This window comes from Balaenoptera borealis (assembly GCF_965194805.1).
Source record: "Balaenoptera borealis genome assembly, chromosome: 6".
Lineage (NCBI taxonomy): Eukaryota > Metazoa > Chordata > Mammalia > Artiodactyla > Balaenopteridae > Balaenoptera > Balaenoptera borealis.
The window spans coordinates 114,695,550-114,720,429 of NC_138863.1; the positions used below are offsets into that span (position 1 = coordinate 114,695,550).

Below are 24,880 nucleotides of genomic sequence, written 5' to 3' on the forward strand. Positions count from 1 at the left end.
CTACTTATGGGAAAAAGAATAGAACTGACGAAGGTGAGGACATTGTAAAGACTTTCACTTTTACTCCATATACTTCTACATTATTGAAGTTTTATTATAAGAACATATTCAGATATTATATATATATTTTAATTTAAGACTATTAAATGCCACTGATCCTCTTTATATTCTTTTGATAATTACCATATTCTGTTCTTGTAACACTGAACAGCTTCAGGAACTAATTGATCAGATGATGAATAGGTACCCTTCTTAGTCCCAATGAGAGAAAAGTTGTATTCTTTGCACTTCTGCCGGCAGCAATATTAAAGATATTCAAGTACTTGGCAGAAAGGTTGAACAAACTCATCTGTGCTATTATCTCTGCGGTGTGATTCGGAGAGTGATTCATGCCCCAGAAATATATCTTTTGCTGTTGGCCACTGAGCCCACATTCCAGCTTAGTCCTTTGTTCTTTGGATGGAGATACTGTTTACCCTCCTGAGTTCCTGGTAGCACTGCAAGGGTGAAAATTGCCAGCACTTATCTGTCTTTAGCACCTTAGCATAATTACCAGAGCACCAATAAGCCAATTTACTCTCCCAGCCTCCTCCCGTCACCCTTTCCAAAAGCAACAGCAACAAAAAAACAATTCCAAAAAAACCCAAAAACAAACAAACCAGGAGTCCCACTTTCAAGAACTTTCCATTGTTTTCACTTCAGTGCATCTTGTTGCAAATAATTTTTAAGACTTGGAAAAGAGTTGCAAAGGGTCACGTGGGAATGGATTTTTCAGTAAAGCCTTAGTGGAGAAATGAAGGACTGAAAAAGTAAAGCTCAGACATTAAGAATGCTCTTCTGCTCCTTTTAGGAAAAAGGAACCAAACCTAGTTCGTGGAAGAGGAGCAAAGAGCTTGGGCTTTACCTGTTGTGTCTTTGGACTGCAGTAGGAACTAAGAAGGGGAAAGTCAACCTCACGAGGGTTTTTTAAAATAAATAAATAAATAAATAACTTTATTTATTTATTTATGGCTCTGTTGGGTCTTCGTTGCTGTGCGTGGGCTTTCTTTTTAGTTGCATTGAGCGAGGGCTACTCTTCGTTGCGGTGCATGGACCTCTCTTTAAGGTGGCTTCTCTTGTTGTGGAGCACGGGCTCTAGGCGCACGGGCTTCAGTAGTTGTGGTGCGCGGGCTTCAGTAGTTGTGGCACACGGACTCAGTACTTGTGGCTCGCGGGCTGTAGAGCGCAGGCTCAGTAGTTGTGGCTCACGGGCCTAGTTGCTCCGCGGCATGTGGGATCTTCCCGGACCAGGGCTCCAACCCGCGTCCCCTGCATTGGCAGGCGGATTCTTAACCACTGTGCCACCAGGGAAGTCCCAACCTCAGTAGTTTTGAAATCTGAAAATTTGGCTGGAGCACCAGATAGAGTAAATAAATGCCTCATGTGTATTTCAACAGCCACAAAGCAAACCTGATGCTATGTGTGCATCCTATTAGAACTGTAAAAAGGAGAGATTTGGAAAGTTTCTCCAGATGGGCTGCTCTCCATGTGAGGTCCCTGTACCAGCAGCATCAGTATCACCTGGCAACCAGTTAGAAATGTAAGTTATCAGGTTCATTACATCCCTATGACATCCGAAAGCTGGGGGTAGGGCTCGGTGATGGGGAGTTTATCGAGCCTTCCAGGTGAGTCTGACGTATGCTACCATTTGAGGACTTCTACTCTACATCAGAAATTATTTTTTTTCTGCAAAGGGCCAGATAGTTAATATTTGAGTCTTTGCAGGCTAGGCTTTAAGTTATCTGTCAGAACTAGTATTCCGTCTGCCATCATCAGCCAAAGCATCTAGAGGTAACATATAAATGAGTAGGCATGGCTGTGTTCCTTTGAAATTGCATTTATAAAAACAGGGATTTGGCCCATAGGTTATGGTTTGCAAATTCCTGTTCTAGATAATAATAGCAGCTACTACTTACTGAGTGTCTGTTGTGGGGCCTGTGTAATGCTTTTTATAAATCATCTCTTTTATTTCCCCAGTACTCCATAAGGTAGGTGTTGTTTCCCTCATCTTATAGGTCTTAAAATGAGTATCAGACTTTCCCAAAGGCATTTAGTTCACAAGCCCAGAATTCAGGCCTTATTTCACTGCAAAGGCCATGCTTTTATTTTCTTTTGATGTCAAATGAATGGAAACTAACTGCATTGTACCAATATTACTATTGTTACATAAGTCAAAAATGGCTGACATTTTCTTCATTTGGTGAGCTGACTGTCATTTTTTTAGTAATTATAAAGGAATATTCATAAATGCTTTTCTCTGGTTAGTTGTTATCTCAGGGTCCCATCTCCATTTCCTGTGTAAGATATGAGGTCTCTTAGCTGAGAGCTGAGATGACACCACACTACTTCTGGAAACCAAAAGTGGGAGGAGAGACCTGTCATACAGAGCACTGCCCAGACCACGCCCACACAGGCCTCAGACGGGGGCCCCTAGAAAAGCACCGGGGATCTGGGCATCTAAGGCAGGACCCTGAGGGAAGGTTGGACAGGAAAATGCCAGCAGGAAACATCTGTTTCTCGGTTTTGTCATGCACTGAGCCAGCAGTTACCTGTGGAAAGAAGGCTGCAGGAGGGGTCACCTGAGAGCGATGGTCACCTCCTGGGCCTGGACCACACACGTGCACTGTCTACTCTGCGGAGAGTCGTGATAATAACAACTGTGTACCGTGAACTCTCTGTGCTCCACACACCTCACTAAGAGTTTTACCTGCAGCCTCTCCATTTATTATCATAACATACAATGAGGAAACATTTCTGTTTTATAAGTGATACATAAAATCAGGCAGATCCCTCAACTTGGATTTGAACCTGAGTGTGACTTCAAAGCCTATGTCTCAACTACTATATCATAGTGCTTCTCTAAACTAAAAACAGGTACAGGGTCAACCTTGGGCTTTGTAAAACCCAAGTGACAGTGCCATCAAATCTCAGAAATCCAGCTGAAGTATATTTAAACCTTCCCGTAGAGGCCTTCGTTCAAAAACAAGAATCAGTAAACAGGAGACTTTGAGGTCACGAGTCAACAGAGACTCAGAAAATCCTAGGAACATTTTAGTGTGATTGTAACTGCTTCTCACTGAATCATTCTTCATAGCATAGAGCTTATAAGCGTGCCCTCTGGAGTCAGACTGTCTAGGTTTTTACCTTGAGCAAGTTATTTTACCTTTCTCTGCCTCTGTTTCTTCATCTGTAAAATGGGAATAATAACCACATCCACCTCATAGGGTTGTTGTGAGGATTGAAATAACACATAAGGACCAGGATCAGGCCTGACACACAGTGGCTGGGCCTTCGTTTTGACGGTTACAATTGTCATTGTTTTTATATGACTGGACCTCCACACTCTGTCCCCAGCTGAATGACAGTTGAGATTTTCCACTCTCTCTTTGTGGTCTTTTCATGCATGAGAAGCGGTCTCTCATGTATCAGCACCTCTGGGGATACCAGAGTGTCTGTTTGCCTCTAAATACAAGCACTTTCTCCTCCCTGCCCTTTTCTCTTGCCTTGTCTTTTCCCACCTTGCACAGCACCGACTGCATTGCAGATGCTCACGAAAGGTTTGTTGAACTAAGCTGAACTGAGGTCTGCTCTCAGCTGCTAGGAAACTCCTACTTTCTTTGTTTTATCCCTTTGTGCTATTAACTCTTGTTACCTCCACCTGCCTGATCTCACATTTGCTGCAAGCCCTGCTTATAGGCCTCCTAGTTTCATTCGCATGTTCTCAAAGACCATTAGTTCTGAACGGGGTGGTCCTATACCTTGGAAAGGGGGTATCTGGGGCATCTTGTTGGATGACACAATGTTTGGGAAGCACTACTGACGTTTCAGGGACTGGAGACAAGGATGCCAGACCTGGTCCCTTGGACCTCACTGCCTCAGAGTTCCCGCCAGGCCTTCATATGTGCCCGTGATCATCTGAGCACAGAACGTGACACCATGTCATGTAGAAACTCAAAGTATTGGGGGCATGGTTTTAATAGAAGCTGAATTTTCTCAGCATTCTTCAAGAAAAACTGAACTTTGTTTTATTTTAAACTTTACCCAGAATTGTTCACTGTCGCAGGAAAGCACATCATTGATTGCAGTGGCCCTCACTGTGTTTGAATTTCCAGGACAAGAAACCAGGAAGAGTCTGTATTTATGGCTGTTTCATTGGTGGTAACTCCACTGGGCAAGCATCTGGCCACTTTATTGTATCCCGCAAGGGAGTAACGCCTGAGCATTTGCAAATCGAAAAGCATATTGTTTATCCTAAATTACATATTTTTTTCCTTTTATGTGAGTACGAGTCTGTAGATTATATTTTTTAAAAGTAGTATATTTATTACAGTGACAGGATCCACAGCAAACTCGGTGAAGGATAAAGGTACACAGGGTGAGTCTGGAGACCTGCCACAAGCTTTCCAGACTCTCCTATTAGAGTCACACAGGATAGGCATTGGGTTGAGACAGCATGTGTGGAGTGTCGTCTACCGGGAAAGCTCGGTAGAGCCTCAGTGCCCAGGACTTTTATTAAGGGCTGGTCACATAGGCACCCTTTACCCAGCATGTATCAAAATTCTAGACTCCCAGAAGGAAAGCAGGTGTTCAGCACAAGCCACATCATTTGTACAAGGAGCTTAGGGACAGTGAGCCACTCTGATTCGCTGTGGTGGTGGGAGCCCTCCAGGATCCAGATGCCAACTCAGGCCCACCCTTGTCAGTGGGCCTTGCAAGAGATGGCAGTCAAACCTGCTATGTTAATTTTTTTTTTTTCTGTGCAGTGGGTTATACTACCTATGAATATCATTGGTAAACAGTAAATGGGGAATTTTTAAAAAATAACATGTGTTTCCAAGGGACATTAAGTCTGATAGATTGAGAACCATTGTCTTAAATAAAATAGTCCTTCACCCCCAGATAGCCACCCAGAGAACTGGCCAAAGCTGTGAAATTACAATTTTTTGTTATTGGCTTCATGTGCCCCAAATCAAAATTTTAAGCAGAGTTTAAATTTTCTTTAATGTGTATTACTTCCTTCTACCACCACGGTCTGTTAACAGAAGGGGAGCAAACAGAACATTTCTTCCCCTGTATTATGGACAAACCTAGAATGGCCTGTTTTTCTCCCCACTTCTTTGTCTCTAAACTTCGTGTTTTAGCTGGGCACAGTTGATACTCAGTAAATGATCATTGTCTCTGCTACTTTTACAATTTTCTCACTACTCACTCCTGTAGCACATCTGAACTTTAATTTTTCTTTTAAACCCGAAAATCTTACTGACTGCTGTTGTGGGTTTCAAACATGATTCTGACTTGAGAAGCAAAGATCATTCCAACATGAGGGCAAGGCCCAAGGCATGTAATACAAGTAAAAGTAGAATGTGGTGTCATCAGGTCACCTCTGAAGGCCCCTGCTTGACACCGTGCCGTGGAATAAAGTAACAGCTCCAGGAGGCCGTCCCTGAGTACGGTGTGAATAAACAACAGGTGTGCTGACTAACTGTTGCCTCATCGTGGTGCGTATTTCACACGCCACAACTCGCAAATGAAATACCAAAAGAATACATAAAATTAAATGATTCAAAGATTGAAAGGGTTTATCCTTTTTATGGTAGAGTGGGAATCCATTGAAATCTTGAAAAGAAACTGTTAACTATCACCACAACTATTGATATCCCTAAATATGTAATATTTATTTTTTGCTTTAAAAGCTGACACTTGAAGATGAAAACCACCAAAAAAAAAAAAAAAAAAAAAAAAATGAGGCATGCACACAATTCAGGGAGTGTATAAAGCAGTCCATACTTGGATTTTACAAAAGGAAGAGATTAATTATCTCATCCCTCCTGTTAAATGAGCAATTGGAAACTCCAGGGAAGTGTATAGCATTACGTGACAGTGGTCTTCCTTTGACCTTTGCGAGTGAGAACTAGAGCGTGACTGCCGAGAAAGGACCGAATCAGCGGTCACACTGGGAGCCATTTACTGTCCCCTTTGCCGCACACCCCGCTCTGCACACATTTCAGACCAGATGAACCTAACTCAAGTTATGTTAAGTGATTTTTAGCACATGAGTATGTTGCGTAAGATTCTGTGTTACCATCTGTTGTGGAACCAACCATTTTGCTGGCATAAATCCATGTGGCTCGCCTCTCCCGTCCCATGATCAGCCGGAGGATAGTAGTTAAAATGAAATGTGAGCAGCAGTGAAACTTGAAACAGCAAGTCAAGCAGTCCACCTCCTTTGTATTGAATTCTACTAGTGTTCCCTTTCCTCCCCCATCTGATTTGCCCTCTGTTACACTGGTTGGATGCTGGTAGCTTTGGGGTCCTTATGGAAGAGCCCCATCACTATTGAATGAATTTTTATTGACTTTGCTGAGGATGTGAAATACTATATTTAGAGATAAAATCAGATCTTTAATGTAACTGAAGAGGTCATTAATGCTTTAACTCTTAGTCACCTCCCTCCTGCCTGGGTTTTCTTTTTTTTTCTTCTCCTTCTTAAGGGCAGGCTCAGCAAGGCAGACATGTGAATTGTATCATTAACTAGGCTTGTCATAAACTATGCCATCTTCATTATCATACATTAAATTTTTGTGGATGGTCATCCTGGAAGTTCATATTACATTTGGTGGCTTACCTTGAACATGCTCTGGTTCATTAGCCACTCACCTATGCAGAGACACAGGAGAGAGGGATCATTTGTCTGTGTCCTGTCGGTAGTACAAGGACGGCTTTCACATTATGAATTAAAGTCCACTTAACTGCACTTGAGGTCGAGAAAGTTGGCTTCAAGATATCATCCCACTGATATCAGGTTCCATGATGGCTAATACAGTGGCCTTCCTGAGACTACTTTTGCCTCTCAAATTTGTTCCTTCTGGCTGACATTTCAGGTTGACGCATTGAATCAGTCAGGACAGGCTAGGTTATGCTGTGGTAACAAGCAGTTACAAAATCTCTGTGGCTTCAGACATCAAGATTCATTTCTTCTTCATGTTCCGTGGCCCTCGTGGGTCAGCAGGGGAGCGCTGCACCTCTTAGACACTCAGGAGATATGACTGACGGAGCAGACACCATCTCAAACATGGCTAGTCGCCAGGCCAGGAAGAAGAGAGTTCTGGGAGATCTCACGTCACTGTTCAAAGCACTCTGGGTTGGAGCACCACCCTCACAGTTCACTGGCCAGAACTAGTCACATGGCCCCACCCAACCACAAAGGGGTCGGGAAGCACAAGGCGACACATTCCCAGTAGGAGAGAGACTTAGACGTACTTGACAAGCAGCACTCATGACCACCACACTCAGTCGCATCCTCCTCCTTTCCTTCCTCTACTTCAGAAACTAGAAAGTCATATACACTGTTTTTCAGCTTCTTTTTCTCCTAGAAGGGTCCGCGTGGTCCTGGTTCTGGCCTGTGAGACCTAAATGGAACTCTGCAATGGGGACTTACCAGAAAGCTTTGGCTTTCTTCCTAAAGGGGATTGGACACAGCTGTGGTATTTTCCCTTCACACTTATCCCTTCTTCCTATCTGGAAGGTGGAGGCAATGCCAGCATACGGAGCAGCCACCTTGGCATGAACTCCCCAGCCCCCCCCCAAAAAAAAACCATGGCAGAGCCGAAAGATGGGAAGAGTTTGGTTCCTTGATGATTTCAATGAACCACTACACCAGCCCTGGACTACCTCCGGACATCTTGCTATGTGAGAAATATAAGCCCCTGTAGGCTTAAGACACTGTAAGTCAAGCTTTCCTTTTTTTTTTTTGTAGCTGAATGCAACCCTGAGACTGTCCTTATATGCTCTGAACTTCAAAAGAAAAAGATCCCCTTCAAAAGGATGTGTTGCAAACACTCCAATATCATTAAAATATGATTTGGAGATTTCTAATACATGACCCTGCTTTAGACTACTTTTTGTTTTGGTCCTTTTGGTTGGCATTTCACGTTGGCTCACCTTATCAGTCAGGATAAACTAGGTTGTAACGCAGTAACAAACAACCCCCCAAATCTCAAACTGCCTACCACTGGACTTCTTGATGTGTGAGAAAACAAACCCCTGTATATTTCAGCCCTTGAAAGTCAATGTTTCTGCTTCTTATAGCTAGGTGCAATCCCTACTAATACAGTCTTGCTTATTCTTGAATTTAAAAGGATGTGTTACCTGCAATCTGTGAATGTTTTCAGGCTTTCTTATGAAGGGTTATCTAGAGAGATGATTCCATATTAATACTTCCTTAGGAGTTCCCAGTGAACTTCCCACGGTCAGCTCCATCCATCTGAAAGAAGAAAACCTGCTAGAAATGTCTTTTACCACATTTTCATTCTCTTTCCCCTTTCCAAATTGAAGAACTCTCTAAAAGAAATCCTTTAATAAAAATATAAAGCCCCCATTCTGTGATTTTTTTTTAAAAAGTCTGGTTTTCATGCCTTTTGGGGGTACCTGGGACACGTACAGAAGAAAATCTGTTGGAAATAAAATGAAGGAAGAGAAGAAAATATACTACGGTTCTGAAAACTTTATGGAAAGCCTTGAAACTAGCTATGAGACTACTTCCCTATCCTGAGAATTTTACAGAATGTGGCTGAAGTCTCTCAGAATGCAAAACACTTTAGAAACTGTAACCTGCTTAACATTAACCTTGACAAATTCAGGTTCTGTCTTGTGAATGAATGAATGCCTCCACTCTTGAGAACTCGGGACCTTGAATATCTAAGTTGAAGTAGGACGGCAGAAAATTATCTTTATCTTTCTCTATCCTTCCACCTTCCATCCCATCCCCATTCTCTCTTTAAATTTTTAACAGATTAAGTGAATGACTTTGACAAAAAAAATCTAATGAGAAAGTGTTTTCAAAAGCACTGTTGAATTTCTCACTTCTCACCACTGGTGCTTCCCGGAAGGACAGCACTTTGCTTTATGACCATGTACTGATCTCTAATATCTTTATTGAACGTTGTCTCTTCTTTGCCTCCTACAGGCAAAGGGTGAGAGTTAGATAATAGTATTAATTTTCCAGACATCTGCACACGTTTAAATGGCCTTTTGAAGTTTGAAAATCGTTTCTCTGTGAGCCCACCACAGGGCTAAAATGCCATTAAGGTCTCGACTGGAACAATACCTAACAATCATAGCTGAAGAGCTCGGCTTGGCAATGAAAAGAAAACTCATTTATTGTGGTGGAGATTCAAATTAATGGACGGTCCTTGCCCAACCGGTGCCATTGCCTCCAGGTTCTGGAGGTAAATGACGGGACTGAGGATGGCTGAAATCCACCCATCTTTGTTCACATGTGTGGAAAGTCGGAGCCGGGAGAGGTCTCCGTGTCACATGCAACGTGACGTGGAGGGTTGGGGAACAGTCAAGTAATGGGGTTCATAAACATTTTTTAGCCATGGTTCATTGTGTAAGATCACAGAAGCCTGTGGTCCCCTTGTCAGAATAATGTTTTGAAATGTGTAAAATAGATGGCATAGGATTATAAAGGAAACATTATATTGAGGTCCAGTTGCTAAAATATTGAAAAAATATATGACATAGTAATACATGTGCCTCATTTCTGAAGCATAAAATAACAAGCTCAAATGGAAGTTCTAAGTTAGTTTTTACATAATGATTCCAATATGCAATTTCTAGAGATATTTTCAAAAACTGTAATGTGACATGAAGATGTCTGTGATTTCTGTCAGTGACAAAGTCACCAGTTGATACCACTGAAGTTTGCTGTCTGCATTTGTAGCTGAAGGAAATGCTAAATTTTAGTTCAAGTTTAGTGGAACTAAAGATGCCTTTTCTTCCTCAGAGTTCACGAATGCTCTGAATTCTATCCATGGAATTAACAAGCCCTGAGAATCTGTATTTTCTATTTCCTGGGAATTGCATGTCTGTGTAGATACAAGGACAATTATTTGTCCTTGTAACTACTCATTCCTCCCAGTGGAATAAGTGCAGAGTTTAATATTAGACTTTAGAAAATATTTGGATGACTATACTGCATATTTGATGTCACTCCTGATCATTACTTAACGGAGCATATACCCCGAGTTTGAGAGTTTGATTCTGTGGGTCGTCTGGTGACGACCACACTGCTTTTTTCTTGGCCCTCTTACAACTAATAACAGTGTAGGGCTGGAAGCACCTTGAAAGGTTTGTTTCTCCGCCTTCATACAAGGCTTCCTGGGCAGGTGTTGGGACCCTACCAGAGACAATGACATCTTCACTGGCTCTACCCAACTGGCCACGGTCACCACACAGAGGTACCTGCTTTATAATCTGACATCTGAAACTCTCTGAGAGGGAAGGAAAACAGGTTTCAAGGAGTCTTGTGTATATTTGCCGTAGGACTCAACATTGGTTCTCCCATGGAACATAGTTTTAAGGGACAGTAACTTCAAATTAACTCCTATAGGAATGTAATTATCAGGGACTTTCTTCAAATTTGAGAAAAGGAAGATTTAAAACCAGGAGAATGTCTTATTTCTTGTGGCATAGTAGAGGAACTGGTTTAGCTTGCCCCATTTCATAGTGATAAAGCAGCATTTGATAGCAGCAGCCTGTGTGATAAAATGATTATGGCAGCAGTGAGAAAGAATCTAATCAGAGAATTGATCTGCGGATTCCAATTCTGTAAGAGCCAACATCAGTCAACATAAATGTCAATAATGAGATCGGATTGAGAACTGCCCAGTTCCTTCAGATGATTCTGGGGTCTAGTGACACATCCAAGAGGTAAATGTGAAAGGGAACTGAAGACTCTTCCAGTCACTCCATTGACGAGCCGCAGGCTACATGGTACTTTGGTGGCACGTGACCGAGTGGGTCCAGGCTAAAATTAATCAGAGACAGATTGTTAAAGGACTTTCATATCGTAAGGTATGTGGTACCAGTACCATGTGGTGCAATATAGTAACAGTTGTTATTGTAGCTGGTAATTTATAGTTAGTCATGGCAGTTTAGGGAGGGGGCAGGAGAAACTCAGTGCTCTTATTTATTGTATCTTTGGGAGGCCATGTCCAGAGAGTGCAGTAGCAAAGGAAACTGTCAGTTCTCAGGAAAGGTTATATGGGATAGAATTCTGAAGTCATCATTTGCCATTTTATACGCCTTTATCGATTGTCTGTCCAGGGTTTTTACTAAGAACTGGTCCTCCACCCTGTGTCATGTTAAGGACCATGGACAGCAACAGGACAAGCATCAGCAAGTGAATTTCAGGATCAAGAAAACCAGGGAGCATTAAGGCGTGTGGCGTCGCTAAGGAGTAGGGCAGGGATTCAGGGGGGTGGGCAGAGAAAGAAGAATGTGAATATAAAATGTCGCTCTGCCCACTGCCACCTGGGGCCACCTTGCTGCCTTGGCAGGAGAGTCCTCCCAGATTTCCTGTCTAGGCAGGACTTCCTTTCAGGGACTGGGTGGACCTCCTGTGGGGACAGAAAGGGGAACACATGAAAACAGGCAGCAACTTTGAAGTCGCTCCTAGCATTCTGATTGTAAAGCAACTGTGACTTAGAATTGACAAAACTGACTTTTCCTTGCTATATGTATTTTTTCTACCTCCGTCAGGTACCCTCTGTTGACACTTTCTGGAGTTTCAAATGGGCATTACTTATGTGCTACCAAAACGGTGGTTCTTCATTGGAGGTGATTCTCATATTAGGAAGCTGTTTCACGACTGTTTGCAGGGGCAGGCAAGTGTCACTACTTGAGGATAGACGGGGGGGAAAAGCATACTACTCTGTTATTGAAAATTTATTTTAAAATTCAAAATTCCACTTTTACCCCAGTTAGCTTAGTAAAGGTAACAAATTAGATCCTTGTGTGATTAAGGGGTGTCTTTCAGAGACTAATGATTATCAGAGAAGGTGATATCCAGGGCCCACTTCGTGGGTGTGAACCTGTGCAGTCACATAGGGGCTTAGAAGGGCCCTGTGCTTGATTTAACGCTGTCCTGTCACCATCTTGAAATTCTTAATGTCTTTTTCACAAATGGGCCCCTGCCCTGGGCCCCACAAATTATGTCACTGGTCCTGAAAAAAACTAACATTTATTGAGCATTTAATATGTCCCAAGCATTTTAATGAATGGAGTCCCTATCACAGCCTTATAAATTTGGGAGTTTCTTCTCTTGAACATCCAGTCTTCAATAAACTCCTGTGAACTAATATTGTTATTATTATCTATAAAGGAAACTAAGACTTAAAAGATGAAGTAATTGCCCCAAGCCACACAAAGCCAGAATCTGAACCCAAGCAGTGTAACACCTGGGGCCATGTGCTGTCTGGGAGAGTAGCTAATTTGTGAACCTGAACCCAGGATTTATACTGAATGTTGAACAGCTGACTCTGCAGTTATTATTTTCTTTGTTTTAAATATGTCAACGAATCAAGGGTTTGGGTCCATTGGATTCCAGTTAATTGAGGTGTTTCAGTAATACAATGAACGTGGCTCATGGATCTGAACTTCACACTTGATGACACACTGGACGAGATATCTTCTGGGACTCAACCACCAGCTTTCTGAATAAGTGATTCACATCTTACACAATGATGATACTTTTATGCACTCAAGTTAGAGGGTGTCTTATTTCATTAGTTTTCGATCAATAGAAAAGTATTTATGAAAAGAACTACAGCATCCCACATAAAACAGCTGAGCAAGGAAACAGAGATTTATATGGAATAAATGATTTGAAGCCCCTGGAATTATTAACATGGGGCATTTGAGGAGAAATATTTGTGGTTTCCAACTTACAGTCTGAGAAGATAATTATTATCTTTAAAACTAGCTGATTAGTAACAAGTGTTCAAAATGGATCCTGAATTCTAAATAATAATTACTTCTTGGCAATTTGGACTTTCCCATAGTTTCACAAATGAGTCTAAGGGCAGTTGCTTGTCTCTATAATGCTTTGTAATATTTATAGATCTATAACCAATTTCTTTGTAATAGTTATTTATAGATCTCTAACCAATTCCTCTGAAAAATAAGAACTCACTTTTGGTATTCTCTGAGATTGAGAATGTTGCACATGTTATCAAATGAAAGGAAACTCAGAGCAAGATTAGTTTGCATCTTTTAAGAACGTTTCCATCAAAGCAATTTATGAAAATCAATAAATCTGTAGGGATTTGAGAACACAGAATAATTTTAGGATTATGGTAACTGGTGACTGTCTCAGAAGAAAATAGAGAGATTATGTTATTTGTATTTATGCATCAAATATCCATTTAATACTTCACAATTTCCACCCTAGGAGATTAGGAATTTCTCTTTCGACCTTCTTTCTGGGTGCCTGGTTCACAAATTCATAGTGTTTACTGAACATGCTTGATGAGAACAAAGTGTTCTGTGCCTGCTGAGTCTCAAGCAAAAATGGTAGAAGCATTGTTTTATGTCTTGTGGAGGATATGCCTTTTTACTGAATTTTCTGATGCAGTTGTAAACCCCCTAATCTGTCATACAGATGTTTGTAATATCATATCATGTACTTTTCTCTTGGGTGTTACAGCTGAATCTTTAGTCAACTTACTAGAGGATTTGCTGGGGAAATCGAGGAGCAGTTTTGACTTGAAATTCTGGTGTCATTTCTAGCTCAGAGTTTGTTTTCAACAGTTCCTCCTAATTTGCTTGAAACACACACACACACAATTGAAATTTAAATATAGAATATATTTAGCAAACTGATAGAAAAATAAAAATAAATCCACTCGACTTGATAAATCCTACGTTAATAGCTGGAAACTACCATTTGCCAAGAAATGACTTAGCTCAGTGAAATGTATTTTACAGCTAATCCTTTAATGTCTGTTTTACATATTACCCTTCCCACTGTTAATATTGAACAATATTGTAAGCTAGTAATTGTATGCCCTATATTTCAAATTGCTATTAGGAAGCCACATAAATAACAGTTTTCAACTGATTGTTTATAATACCCTGAGGCATTTCTTACCATGGGGTAAAGTAAGAGTGGATTTTTAAAAAACTGCTGTGGGGATGGAGCTACAGAGAAACTGTGACTCAGATCTGTAGCAACAAAGCCTATGAAGCCAACTGAAGTCATGAGTCTGAAACCCTGATAACACACAACTTAATATTAACTATCAAAGGAGCTGAGACTACAGGCCTTCGCCGAACATTCAGCCAGAAACCGCCTTTACTTGATACGTCTTCACAAATGTTGTGAAATGAATTGGACTCTCCAGCAACTTGTCCCACTAGAACCAGGACTTCGGGCTGTAAAATACAGATGAGGGCTCATCACACACGTCATCTTCATCAACGCTCTGATCTATGTCTTACCCCAACCTCCCTGCAGGGAAAGACTGTGAGAGTGACTCTTATAGCCTGTGAAGGTCCCAGTGGTTATGTAATCTCCCAAACTCTGCATTTCATTTGTTCTCATCTTTCCTTTAATCATGGCAGGTGGCACCCATCTTATAAATAATTCTGCATGATTTTTTTTTGGGGGGGGTTCTCCAAAACACTGACAGGGCACTTTCTCTTCCTAGGAGTTTCTCTTCTAGTGTCAAACAATAGTCATTTGATGTTTATGTCTCCTCATCGAAGTTGCAAGGACAGAGCGGGACCCAGGTCTGGCTGCCTGCTGGCAGCCTGGATAATCATAGAGCACTCTGGCATCACAGAAGGAGCCACTCCAGTTCTTCAGGATTAGTGACTAGAGATCTCTGGAATGCAGGCAGCTCTTTGCACAGCCCTAGCATGCGGCGTGAGTGAGGATCCTGGTTGGAAGCCCCTGGCACCCCTTTCGGGAAGAAGCGTGACGAGAAGGCTAGAAGCTGTGGGTGTGGCCTCTGTGTCCACATTGGCTTAGGGACCCTCCCTGTCTCTTCTTCCAGTGCTTGTTTACGTACCTAAGGGCCATGGAGGCCCACAGCCAAGTTCAGCATTAGGAAAAAATGTGTGGTGGGCAGAGGAAGAGGGGAGGAAACTTGAATTTTGGAGACAGTGATGGGTTCAAATCCCAGCCCCTCTACTTGCTCACCCACCGTGTGACTGGCCGCAGGTCCCTTGTTGCTGAGACATCCCTCTCCCCGCTCTCCTTCTTTTGAACTCGCCTCTGTCGTCCTGCTGAGCCATATGCAGAAAAATGTCACTCTCTCTCATCTCTGGACCTTTGTACAGGTTCTGCCCAGAAAGCCCTGTTTTCCTTTCTTGGTTTCTTCCCCTGAATCATCAGTTCTTGTTCATAAAATCTCAACTTAGCTATCGCTTCCCGGGAAAAGCCTTCCCAGAGCCCCCTGCTGAGTTTTCCATGGCACATGACATTGAGGGTGCCTGGTGGCTTGTCCCACAAGCACCTTAGCGGCAGGGACTGTATTTGTCCATCGTTGTACCCTGGATTAGAGGACATAGTGGCAGAGGACGTCATGAGAGGCCCTGAAGTCTGTGCCCAGGTTCAGATCCCTGACCTGAACAATTCCTTAACTTCCCTTGTTCCTCAGTTTATTCATCTGAAAAGTGGAGCTCATAATAGATTCTACCTTGTTAGGTGATCCTAAGGATTAAATAAGAAAAAAATCATGTCTTTTTTTTTTTTTTTTTTTTGTGCCTTAGCAAGGCATGTAGCGAGCACTCTATAAATGCTTGCTATTTTTTTCAGTTTTATTTTTCAGTTAGATCCAAATATTTATATACAGAACTGCATTTCCCTGAAAAGAATGTAGAGACCTAAGACGGAAACATCACCAATACCAAAAATATTATCAATAATAATCATCCTCATAAGGAAAGTATATTTTTGAATAAATTAATGATTTATGTTTAAGCATAGTAAGTGAAGATATCACATTGTACTTAGAGTTATTTCTATTTTTAATTCTATGTAGTTTATCTTGTTGTCTAATTAATTTATATTGTTATTTTAGTAAGTTGTTTCTACCAAGCTATCATTAACCAGATTTAATTGTAGAATTAATGGTATAATCTCTGCCGTCAGACTGCCTGGGATTTAAATATGATTTATATGACCTTAGACAATATTTTTAGCTCTGTGTCTCAGTTTCCTCACCTGTAAATGGGGATAATAACAGCCCTTACTGTGAATTGTGATAAGGATTTACAAGGATAATATGCATGAAATAGATACTTAGTGCTAAAAAGAGCTCAGTGGTCTCAGCTATTGTTGTTACTGTTGTTGTTATGATTATTTCTTTTTCGGTTATCGATTATCTGCCTCTGAGAAAGGCTCTGGGCAGGAAAGTTCCCAAGGCAACATAGTTCACTTAATGGGAGTGACCCAAATTATGGGCTTAGCACTGAGGCAGAAATAAGCAACTCATCTTGCAAAAGAGACCAATGAGGATATCAGTTTCCTTCCTTCAGGGGAAAAGTGAACAGAATGTGATAGAGTTTGGACTTAGCAGTAGGCAGATCTGGGAGAGAATCCTGGTTCTGCCACTTACTGGAATATAGCCTTGTGACACTGGATACCATCCTTAGTATTGGTTGAGTTCTTCATCCCTAAAAATTAAGATCTTAGCTTCTTCCACACAGTAGCATGAGGATTCATGAGATAAGATCAGGGAAGGGACTTCACTCAGTGCCCTTCTTCCCCCATAGGGCAGGAAGTAAATCATTTCTTCCTAATAAACAGTGCACTGGACTTCAGTGACCATCAATGCTATTTCCAATAGGTCTGGTAAAAATAGAAGGTCAAGTTGTTTTTCTCCCTAATTCGTTTAGTTCCGTGAAATCAGAGGAAAAATTTGTTCACCCACATGTAAAAGTCAAAAAGCTTCAGAAATCCAGGAGAGTTTTCAAAAATCAAGCTTGATTAAAAATATAAAATGCAGTGTAGATAATTTTACAAAACAGCAGGGGCAATTGGAAAGCACTTATTAAAGTACCTGTTAAAGTAATTAGTGATAAAAATGGAAATTTCAAGGCACTTCTGTATCTCTTAGATCCCAGAATAGGCTCAGACTGTGCTGAATCACTTCCTCTCTCAGATCAGAGTCACAGAAAAAGACAAAAGAGAAGCTTCAAAGAGTTTTAGGATTGGGAGGCAGGTGTGAACCACTCTTCGGAACTGGCTCTTCCCAGGTCTGAGTGAGCTGAAGCCCTTACCGTACATCCTGTTTCCCAACACCTGTCACTTTGCTGTTACATATTAAATATTTCTGATTCCTTTTTGTTTGTTTTATGTAACGAGACCAAGGGATTTGGGAGCTTGACAGGGAAACCTAAGCCCCTATGGCCTGAATCTTTATTGCACAGAATATTATCTTATTTATATTTAACTGTGTTGCCACACTGACCCCTACCCTCACCACCCCCGCCTCCGTATCACTCTTCCTGTACCGTGACCTCTTTTGCATATCCTGCCTTAAAATTCTTCTGCTTTTTTCTCATCTGTGTGTCCGGGCTCCTCATTCATATCATAGCCTCCACTAACGGGCTTCTTTGAGTCTGTTCATAGTCAGGACTCTTACATAGTAGATGCTTCATGAATGCTTCTTGTTGGACTAATTAGAGTGGAGACTCCCGAGGGCAAGGTCTGCTGTTTATATCCTCATCCATCATCCCGCTGGTCCTCTCCCAGCAGGACCTCAGGGCACTGTTAATGGAATTTCAGAAGATAGGACAGATTTGAGACACTCCAGTCATCAGTCTAAGCTGCAGAAGCCCCAAATAAACTTCCTAGTAACCAAACCAAATGCTCCCTTAGGCAGCTACTGGGTAATCAGGTTGCCATGGTAGCAGGGACCCTTGAAGAAGGTTTTGAATATAGCTGTGGAATAATTGTTTCAAAAGCGTGTATAACCTTGGATCCCGGAGAAGTAGAAAAGAGGATGCAGAGCCATGTCATGTGCAGAGGCACCGTCCAGAGCGAAACGGAATGCACTCAAAACGGGTCACAGGAAGACGGATATGCAGGGCAAGTCTGAAAGTTGTCAGGGAAAATAATAATCGCATCAAGGACTGGTGTAGATGGCTAAAAAAAAATTAGCTATAAAAATTTCAGACTCTGAAGTGAGATCAAATCTTGATGGACATATTTTTTAAAGGACCTCTAAGAGAATATTCAAAAGACATGCTCTGTGTCGCATCAGCAAGATGACCGAATGCAGATATTATGTTTTATCTTTGTATCCCCAAACGGAAACTGTGGCATAATTAATTAAACATCAGCTTTTATCCAAAAATATTTTGTCCTAGGCTCAAATTTTTGTGAATCTAAGAAAGGACTATATAATACTCAGTTACATAATACGCAGTTATGTAATGTTCAGTTTTATGATAAATTCTTAATGGAACAGAATGAAACCTCTGAAATGTGAACTAGGGGTCTGCCACAATATCTCTTGATGGGGTTTGGAAGGGCTAATGAAAAATCACATTTCGGAGTGTGGCAAAATGTAAATAAAAATGTTAAGTCTAGTGTGTGAGAAAGATAAAACTTGGGGGGTTTTTGGATGATCATCTGGGGAGTAAAGCTTCCAAAGAAAAATTATCTTAATCAGGCTTCGAGTCATTTTAGGAGATTTCCTCGAACTTCCTTTCAGAGCCTTGTGCATACCTGTGAAAACTGCCTTATTACCCAACAGAAGGAACAAGGCTTATTCACTTGGAGATGTCTAATTCAAGCCATATTTAGAACAAGTCTCTTAAATATATACCAAATCCACCACATGTTTTCTACCCCTGTGACAGAGGATATCCAGAAAGGTGAACTCATAGGAAAAGCTATGAAATTGGCAAAATCCAAAGATGCTCATAGGATTTCATAATTACGTACTCCAGACTTGCTTCCCTTGTGCTGGGATAAAAGGAGATGAAACACACTGCCTGGGGACGAGCATGGGCTGAATTGAGGGAGCAGGAGTGGGGCTCTAGGAAGCTCTCTGGAAGCTGTGAGTTGAGATCAGATCTCCAAGGTGGAGGCAGGACAATGTGAAAACAAAGCCACAGCTGACGAAGCAGTAAATTCTTCATCCAAGAAATCAGCCTAGGATCCAGGCCACAATGAGACAGGAAGGAAGGGGGCAGGGTACAACTATTAAAAGAATGACACAACATTAAGAAGAACAGGATACGACAAAAACCGGTTAGAACCTACGATGCCCAAGATGGCAGAAGATTTGACTTCCAGTGGACCTTGAGCCTCATCGTAAGCTCATTGTAATGCATTAGCTAAATGACACACCCACAGGCGCCATGACAGTTCTGAGGCCAACCGTAAAAGGCCAGAAATTCTTGGAAAGGCCACAATTCTTGGAAATCCCTGCTCCTTCCCCAAAATAGTTGGAATAATCCCTCCCACTCTTTAGCCTGTGAAATTCCCCAGCCCATAAAAATTAACCACCCATATTTTCAGTGCTGCCTCTCACCTTCTGAGACGGCCCACACTCTGTCTATGGAGTGTGTACCTCTCTAAATAAACCTGCTTTCACTTTACCACGGCTCGCTTTTGATTTCTTTCCTGCACGAAGCCAAGGACCCTCACTTGGTGGCCCACCCCAGGGACTCACCCGAGACCTGGGACATGACCATCCTCTCACGCCCCATTTTTCCGACAACTAGATCTGTGAGGGAGGGTGATTCCTAAACAAGGTCAAGTACAAATGAGCAACCAGCCAGGTTAGGGCAGTGGGAGCAGCGGCGCTCAGCAAGGGGGTGGGCAAGAGCGGGTGAGCGTAGGCTCCGAGGCAAGGAGTGACCAGGGGCAGCTGCTGCTATTGTGTCTCTTGGGGAGAGTGCTGAATGGCTAAAGATACCAATGGTGCGTGGGCAAACCCCAAGAAATTCTTCCACTCCTAAATACCCTACCATGAACTTTTTTGAGAGTAGAAAAATACCTTCTGATGGATGGTAGAGTGCATTAGGAATAGAATTCAGGGAAATGTGGTCGGTAAAGAAGGTTGAGCCCTAGATCATTCAGCAATAGCAGAACTCATCACTTCATAAATAAAGTAGGAATTCAAGAATTGTGGGCAGAGAAGCCATCCCGTTTGACTGGGAGACCTTTTCCACAAGGGGGAGAAAGAACTCTAGAGAATATAAAACAGGACAGGGTAGAATTCAGGATCTTGGTACTGTAGCATCTACCAAGCTTGAGTAAATCCAGGGGATTGAAGCAGATCAGGTTAAAAACACTAATTCACATTCACCTTTTGTGGCTGAACCTAAATTACCCGTGTTGGTAGTGTCCATTAATCAGATATACGCCATAGTCACTCTCATAATTTCTTTTTTACATGTATTTGGTTTTCTTAGTTAGAGAGGAGAATAATTGTATGCATGATTATGGTATTAGATTAATTCTGTCACCAAATCTGAACGAAGATAAGAGAGCGATGGTTAAACAATCCTTTTTGTATGTTCCTCTTTATGTCTGAAATCCTGAAATGAAAAACTTCACACAATCCTTTTCAAACTTTAGGGAGTACATCAATAAATACAAAAGCTGCTCATTACCCTGTTTCACTTGGTTTTTCCAGTATGGTTTCCCGTGTTACCCACATTTCTCAGATAATCTGCTTTTTAACCCCACCTTGTGTCACTAAGTAAGGACTCAGTGTCGCCCTTGCCTCAGCAATCACTGCCTTCCAGTTGTGACATCGTCTCGGTACTGAGCAAAACTCCAAAGGCAGAATTCTATTAAATGCAACAAGCCTTCACTAAGCATCTGAAGAAGTGCAGCTCCGTGAGTGAGGAGAGAAACAAAAAATGGCAAAGCAGCCCTCCAGCCTCACTCTGAAAGGCCAGGCACACCTTGGTCTCAGCCTCGGCTGCCATCATTAGCTGGAGAGCTGCAAAGCCATCTGGGCTACTGTGAAAGGGGCCACTCCACCTCCATCCCGCCAGATAATGCATAGCTGCTCTCAGGTGCAGTCCTTCTCGGCCTTGAATTACAGGTTCAAAACTGTAAAATAGAAAATAGAGCTGGCTGACTGAAGGCAGAGTAATCCACCCAAAATTATTAGCCCAGCTTGTATTTCTGGCCCTGGCTGCTCTGGCACTGCCAGGTCCCCAAAGCTGACCATGGTATCTTACTCTGGTGTGAGGCATGTGCCCTGACTGTGGATTGAGCTACACCAGGGCTTGTCACACAACTCCTCACCCCTGCCCCTGCATAGTGGCACGAAGTAGGCCTCTTCTCCATGAAGCTGAAAATGCATATGTGAATATGTGTTTCTGAATGTGTGTATAATGTGTGTATATACATGATGTGTGCATATGAATTTGTGTATGTGTGTCTTTTAGTGACTGCTCTGTTTGCTATAGAGTACTTATCTCAGAAAAGGGTGACATCAGCCAGTTAATATTAACAAACAAACAAACCCCCAAATGATTAATGGCTCAAACCCAGTGTAAGTTTCTTTCTCATGGAAAGTCCAAAAGAGGTACTTCTGGTCCCAGGGCAACTCTTTTCCATTGACTATTCAGAAATCCAAACTCCTCCTACCTGCTGCCTCCATCTTCAACACGTGACTTCTGTGATTGCTGTGCTAAGTTAGCTGCATCAAACTGGTGGAAGGGGAAAGAGGGTGGAGCACCGCATGTGGGAGATATTCCCGGGCCAGGACAGATATCACTTTTGCTCATACCCCATTGGCTGGAACTAACCCTGTCACATGGCCACACCTACTGCAAAGGATGCTGGGAAATGTAGTCCAGCTGTGTGGCTAGAGGGAAGAGGGAATGGGTTCCATGACACCTAGCCAGCCTCTGCCACAGGGACAAAGCAGAAATCGAGGGCTTGGCCTGCATTCTCATGGAGCTGGTCACCCCATTAGGGAAATAGACCCTGCAATACAGGAGCAATTCAGCAATTACGCACTTCAGATAAAGGGCCAAAATGATGGAGGACGTAATCCATCTGGGTGAGGAATCCACTGGGGGCTACAGATGACAGACAACCTTACAGGCAGGTTTCAGTGCAGTCCTGAATAGTGAGCAGTTTTCAGTTAGGTGGGCACGAACATGGAGAGTGTGCTATAGGCAGACGGACAAAAGCACCAGCTCAGAAGTGAGAGGGGCCCATTCTAGAGACAATGAAACCAGTCTGGCAGGAAGGGAGGGGTGAACAGTTACCATGAAAGGAAGCATTTGAGTGAAAAGATCTCACTGGCCTCTAGTTTGAGAATGTGTGAGGCTGGGAGTCTCTATTTCTAAGACCAAGTGAAATCTCAGTTACTGAGATAGTATAAGAAGTGATGTGAGGTCAATTTCAAATCTATAGTGAGTAATATTGTTATCTCTCATGTCTAAACACACACACAAAGACACACACACACACACACACACATATGCACACACACACACACAAAATCATGTCCGAGTCAAATCCAGGATTCATCCAGATTCGTAGGCTAAAGATTTCAAGTTTGAAAATTTTCAGGTGGGAGATTTTTATCTGACTGGACACTTACTCAGGAAAGATGAACTGTAGGTAGGTAGTCATGTGATAGTGAATTTGCCCTCAGACTAAGCAGGTGGACTTCCTTGAAGAGGCAGGGGTACTCTCCTGTTAGTTATACTCTGTCAATGATTTTAATTGATTTCCTCATGTATACATTCTACCTACTTTTCACTGAGACCTGAATTAAGGCCAGATAACATCACAACACCAGTTTGAAAAGTGATATTCTCTCTCCCTCTCTCTATGAGAATTTATTTATTATATATGTATATGTAGAAAATATAAACCTTTCATAAAAATACTTATTATAAAAGTATAACATCTAATGGGATTGTGAGCTTTTGTGGTTATTTAACCATGAAGGATGTTTATGTGAAAGGATGATATTTACCTTTTATTTTCTTACCTACAGCCTTAACACAGGAGTAGATTTTATTTTCCTCTAAGTCAATTTTTATTCTCCTTACATACATGTAAACTATAACGACAAATGATTCATTTGTACCTTAGCATTTAAGAAATTACCAACTCTCTTATTTATAGTGAGGTGGATGGACCTAGGGTCTGTCATACAGAGTGAAGTAAGTCAGAAAGAGAAAAACAAATACCGTATGCTAACACATATATCTGGAATCTAAAAAAAAAAAAAAAGGTTCTGATGAACCTAGGGGCAGGACAGGAATAAAGACGCAGATATGGAGAATGGGCTTGAGGACACGGGGAGGAGGAAGGGTAAGCTGGGATGAAGTGAGAGAGTGGCATGGACATATATACACTACCAAATGTAAAATAGATAGCTAGTGGGAAGCAGCCGCATAGCACAGGGAGATCAGCTTGGTGCTTTGTGACCACCTAGAGGGGTGAGATAGGGAGGGGTGGCAGGGAGACGCAAGAGGGAAGAGATATAGGGATATATGTATACGTATAGCTGATTCACTTTGTTATAAAGCAAAACTAACACACCATTGTAAAGCAATTATACTCCAATAAAGATGTTAAAAAAAAAAAAAGAAATTACCAACTCTCAGTTACGACAGTTAATTGGTATAAGACTGTGTAAATTTCACAGTACTATCTTATTTATTATCCTTTCTGACTGTGGCAATACCTCTCCCTACCTGAGAGGTAAGTTAACTAGCCTCTTCCATCCCTTTGTAACAGGCAAGGAATCTGAGACAAAGAGGTTCAATTACATCCTGAGATCTGGTAAAATCTGTGCCTTCGGGCTGAAACTCAGGTCCCCTTGCCCTAGGATCTGTCCCCTCTCCTTCATGACTTTACCTATTTCCATGGAGAGAACTGACCACTTGCATAAAAATAACTAAAATATAACATCATTTAGGAGGATGGGTTTATATATACACATATTCATGCAGAAAGCAAAGCGATGACATCATATATCTGGTAAGAAGTGTAACCATGAACTGAATAAGAAGTCAGATATCTAATCTATAAGGACTCTTCCCCCAAATCACATGATATACCACTCAAAATCATCATTTCTTTTGTTGAATGTCATTTCCCATAAATTCTTTGACTCTTTGCATATTGATAAATGTGTTCGTAAGTCTTAGAATGTTATTCTTTTGGCACTCTCTCAGTCCTTAAAACCTATATGTGGGTGGAGAAAATACGGACAGCTTTTTCTTTACGGACTACAGCAAGCATCGGTTGGGTACTTACTGAGTATGACACGTTGTGCGACAGATCCCGGGGCTTAAAAGATCTTTGATTCTAGAGGGAGCTCGAGATACGGATTATAAATATTGTGCGGAAACAACACCCTGGCTCTAGTTACCTACTGATGTCTTAGCATTGTTGGAGAAATTAGAATCTTCAAAATAATGGAAAACCAGATATCTAGGATTTATGTTCTTTTTGGTGAAAGTAACTCCACAAACACAAATTGAGAGAAGCAAGAGTATAAGTCTGAAGCAGATGATTCTAAGCTCTACTGATAAGAAGGAGAACTGATCCACAGCAGGAAAAAAAAAAAAAAAAATGCCTTTATTCCTTCAGATGGATGCAGCACAATGCTACCAGAGTGCTTATCCTTCAGTGGGTGCCGAATAGATGTTTGTTGAGTGACTAACTAACCAGGTACACAGGGCTTTCACACAAGTTCAACCTGAAGGAAGTCAAATGGGGAACAGTAAATATGGCTCATTTTAGTGGAGTTTACAGCCCTGCTGACAACATGGTGGATCTGCTGGGACAAACTGACCCTGGGGCAACCCCTGCACGCTAAGATGATCCTAGCATTAATTATTGGCAGAGAACTAGACATTTCCCAGATCAACATCAGTATGCAGCAAGGCCTTTCCTGGGAGGAAAAGGAATAGAAAAACTTTTCAGAGGTGAGGGAGGCATCTCAGCCACATTATTTACTTATTCGATTCGATTTTTTAGTGTCTGAAGTCACAAAAGTTGTAACCAAGACAAACCAGGCTGTAAGTACCATTTTTAAAATGT

General features: G+C 41.8%; 1 protein-coding gene and 1 long non-coding RNA gene across 20 annotated transcripts in view; one reads left to right on the forward strand and one right to left on the reverse strand.

The window, feature by feature from the left end:
- LOC309631493 overlaps positions 1–23,276 on the reverse strand; it is a 37,192-nt gene extending 13,916 nt beyond the window's left edge. The window contains exon 1 of the long non-coding RNA XR_014246310.1: positions 184–23,276. This is a non-coding gene — a long non-coding RNA (uncharacterized lncRNA). The remainder of the gene's footprint in view (positions 1–183) is intronic.
- The window catches only part of NCKAP5 (NCK associated protein 5), a 1,102,730-nt gene that overhangs the window by 963,180 nt on the left and 114,670 nt on the right, over positions 1–24,880 (forward strand). The window lies entirely within an intron of this gene.